This window comes from Sorex fumeus, unplaced genomic scaffold (genome assembly GCF_029834395.1).
Source record: "Sorex fumeus unplaced genomic scaffold, SorFum_2.1 ptg000070l, whole genome shotgun sequence".
NCBI lineage: Eukaryota > Metazoa > Chordata > Mammalia > Eulipotyphla > Soricidae > Sorex > Sorex fumeus.
Window position 1 is genome coordinate 3410316 of NW_026606127.1, and position 4641 is coordinate 3414956.

Below are 4641 nucleotides of genomic sequence, written 5' to 3' on the forward strand. Positions count from 1 at the left end.
TGGTGGCGATTTTGTATTGTGGGAGAAAGTGGCTGCACTGGGTTTTGGTTGGGTGGGCACCAAACTAAACTGCTTCCCTCCGATTTACCCTAGTGTCTTCAGCCTTTTGCTGTTCCAAGGTTAACTGTGGCTGTTGATATCTTCGAGATTTGTCTATGGGTCTCTGAAACAAGACCAATCCATTAACTTGTATAGCTGAGCCAGGGGTGGGTTTGTGAACATGGCCCCCACATATCTTTCGGGAGTTTAATTTCTCGGGAAACGTAGTCCTGAGTTGTTGGGAGCCAGCCAGAGGCACAGTGGCGATTTGAGGTTATCAGGAAGCATGAAGACACCATCAGACTATTGATGCACTCACCTGAGGGTACAGGTTGACTTCCTGCAGGCACTGCACAACCAGACTAACAAATATTCATTGAATGAATGAAAGAATAATCAACATTTTCAAAATGTGTCTCTTTATTGCATTTTAGAAGGGTAACTTCTAACAGGAAAACAATCTTCATGGTATAATCAAGACCTACGATTTATTTTTAATATATTTAATAAAAGCTACACATTTTGGAAATTTATACAAAGAAATTCTTTTAAATTATCTGTCTTCATAATTTACTTGTAAATTACTAAGATATCACTGTTTCTTCCACCGTTCTTAGCATAGAAATTTACAGACAGAATGTGCTAAGTAAAAATTCATTTTGGCTCTTCTGTTCAATGTAGTACTGGAAGTACTTGGAAGAGAAAATAGATAAGAAAAAGATATTAAGGGTTTTTCATGTATGAAAGGTAGAAATAATCTCTCACTATTCACAGAAGATATCATACAATATTTAGAGAATACTAAAATCTCTGCGAAAAAACTCCTAGAGGCAATAGACTTTTATAGTAAAATTGCAGGCTATAAACTCAATACCGAAAAGTCTATGGATTTTTTATATGCAAATAATGAGAGAGAAGAAAGTGACATGAAAAAGCAATCCTATTCATAATCGTGCCTCAGAAAATCAAGAACCTTGGAATCAGCTTAACTAAGGAGGTAAAGGACCTATACAATAGGAAATTAAAAAGGACACGAGGAAATGGAAACATATATACTACTTATGGAATGGGAGAATTAACATTGTCAAAATGGCAATTCTCCAAGAAGCATTGTAAAAATTCAACTTGATGCCTATAAAGATACCCATGACATTCTTCAAAGAAATTGATCAAGCATTCCTGAAATTCACATGGAACAATAAACGCACACGAATAGCTAAAGCAATTCTAAGGGAAAGACGATGGAGGCATCACCTTCCCCAACCTCAAACTCTACTGCAAACGATAATAATGAGAACAGCATGGGACTGAAACAAAGGCTCAGCTGCAGACCAATGGAAAAGGATTGAATATACTGACACACACCCTCAAATATATAATCATCTAATCTTTGATAAGGGAGCAAGAAACGTTAAGTGGTTCAAGAGAGTCCTTCTAAACAAACGGTGCAGAAAAAACTGTACAGCTGCATGCAAAAAAAAATAGCTCAGACCTCTACCTAACACCATGCACAAAAGTCAGATAAAAATAGGTCAAAGTCCTCAACATCACACCAGAATCCCTCAGGTACAGTGATGACAAGGTTGGCAAATCCCTCCACGATATTGAAGCTAAAGGTATCTTCAAATATAACACGCCACTTGACAAGCAACTGGAAGCAGAGATAAACAAAGGGAACTATCTTAAATTAAGCAGCTTCTGTACCTCAAAAGAAACTGACCAGAAACAAAGACTCCACCATGCGGGCAAGATACTCGCAGAAGCCTACCAGGTTCTCTGAGAGTGAGAACTGGACAATCAGAGTTGCTGTTTTCTAAATAAGATCCAGTCTCTGGATGTTGGCTATTTAGGGAATTACATGGATCCAGGGGTAGTTCGTGGTTGTAACACTTAATTACTAGAAGATGGGGGATCTGGAAGGAGCGGGCACATTCTTGATCTGAGCAGCCATGGAGATCTCATGCCCTGGTCCCGCACATTTGGGTTCCTCTTCCAGTTCCTTCATGCATGAGGCTCCTTCAAGCTTGGGAAGAGTGGTCTCTAAGCGTACCTATGGCTGGTTGCAGAGGTCTTCAGCTGCCGGGGCTATGCTCAGGGCGGTGAGGGAATCTCACCCCGCCATCTCCAAGGGGCCCCAGTGAGGAAAGCCAGGTGTGAGGTCAGGAGACTGTTGTTTTAGACATATTTGGAATTAATTTTAGATCGAAAAGTACGCATCATTGAAAATACTTATGTGCTTAGTAATAAATTACTACAAACTTGTTCAATCACGTCAGAGAGCCCACTCTGCTCAGAGAACTAGATTTTTAATTACAGATCCGTTTTTCCCATGTGTCATGACTGAGAATCACTATCAGTAGATATGAAACTCACTATACACAAAGATGCACACAGGTTACTATGAGTCATCTATGTTGTTGATATCAGTTGGCCATTAAACTTCACTGAGACCCTTTGTTCTGTCCTTTATAGGAGCCACATGAGTCTCACCTTCCGTTCAAGTTGAACTTGTAATAAGGTGGAATGAAATCATCAATATGCTTCTCACCTCATCCTTCAGGAGAAAAATCCTACATACATTCAAGGTGGTCAAAGTGCAGACAACACCATCCACCTTTTCCTGGAGATGTACACGAGACTGAGGCGAGAAAAGCAAAAGGCTCTAGTTTAATGGTCTTAATTAAGGTTTCAGGGAACGACATTAAACAAACTCATATCCCATCTTCCAAAAGAATTATTTTGTAAAACTGATGCCTAGGGTATGGTAAAAGATAATATGGTAAAAACCATATTTTTCTTTCTGGGACATTAAATTTCTAAATCTATTTATTCACGCTGCTTTGAAATACATTCCTTGATTAGGAATCATTGTCTGCCATAGGAGTGAGGAAGGACAACACTCAAAGTAATAAGAAGAGAAAAATATGGAAAAATTAACTCCTACTAAGTTTAACACATACACTAAAATTGAAATGATAAAATGATGAGCATGGTCCTTGCACAGAGATGATATGCAAACTTGTAAAGCATTCCATATTTTTGTTGCAAGAAGAATGAACAGGTCTACTTTAAGCTAAGACAATCCCCACAAGTACAAAAATTCTACATAAAGAGAGCACAAATCCCAATCACAAAAATCTCTCTCAATGTCAATGGACTAAATGTGCCAATTCAGAGGCACAGAATGGGAAGATGAATTAGAAAACTGAAACCAACATTCATTCTGCTGCCTGCAGGAAACACAACTGAACAATCAAAGCACCCATGGGCTAAAGGTAAAAGTCTGGGAAACAAGTTTTCAAGAAAATATCACCTCCACAAAGCTGGAGTGGTCATACTAGTATCAGACCACATGGACTTCAGGCTAAAGGTTATCAGAGACAGTGAAAGTCATTTCTTAGTGGTCATGGGATATGTACATCAGAAAGAACTCACCCTCCTCAATGTATATGATCCTAATGACAGACCAGCAAAATACTTAAAAACAACTTCTAATTGACTTATAGAAAAACATTGATAGCAACACAATACTAGAAGGAGATTTCAACACTTCTTTGTCACGTCTCCATAGATCAAACAGACTGAAGCTCAGCAAGGAAATATTTTCTTTAAGGGAAGTAATGAACAACCATTGGGTTAGAGAAGATATCAAAGAGGAAATAAAAAGTTTCCAGAAACAAATGAGAATGAGGACACGAGCTACCATAACTTGTGGGACACAGCAAAAGCAGTGTTAAGAGGAAAGATTATAGCTCTGCCAGAATTCATCAGGAAGAAAGAAAGGGCCTACATGAATAAATTAGAGCTCAAGATTTTGGAAAATGACCAACAAAAGTAGTCCAAACTAGGCTGGAGGGAGGAAATAATAAAACTTGTACCAGACATCAATGAGCTAGAATACCAAAATACAATCCAAAAGACCAATAAAAGAAAAAGCTGATTCTTTGAGAAAATAAATAAGATCAATAAACCATGAGAAGCCTCTCAAAGAAACAAAGAGAAAGAATTCTAATAAATCGAATCAGAAATGCAAAGTGGGGTGTCCTAATAGAAAGTACAGAAATCCATAGGATCATCAGAGATTATTTTGAGAATCTTTGCAGCAGGAAATGAGAGAATCTTGAAAAAATTGATAAATTATTGGATTCCAATTACCTCCCAAGGCTGAACCAAGATGATTTGGAATACTTGAACCTATCACTACCAAGGAAATTGAAATGATGGTCAAAAGTATCCCTACAAACAGAATCCATGGCCCAGATGGATTCAATAGTGAACTGTTTCAAACCTTTAAAATGGAACTGCTTCCAACATTTTTAAGATTTTCCAGGAAATTGAAGAAACAGAAATACTCCCAAATACTTCTATGAGGCAAAGATCACCCTAATACTCAAATCGATAGAGACACCACAAAAATAGAAAATTACAGACCTATTTCCTTGATGAATACAGATACAAAGATTTTCAAGAAAATACCAGCAAAGAGAATCCAGAAACTCAACAAAAGATCACACACTATGACCAAGTAGGTTTAGCTTGGGGATGCAAGGATGGCTTAACATTCTCTAGTCAATCAACAGAATACACCATCTCAATAAAATA

General features: G+C 37.8%; 1 pseudogene; it reads left to right on the plus strand.

The window, feature by feature from the left end:
- Window positions 1–2986: 2986 nt before the first annotated feature.
- On the plus strand, window positions 2987–3080 carry LOC130037140 (uncharacterized; annotated as a pseudogene).
- Window positions 3081–4641: the final 1561 nt, after the last annotated feature.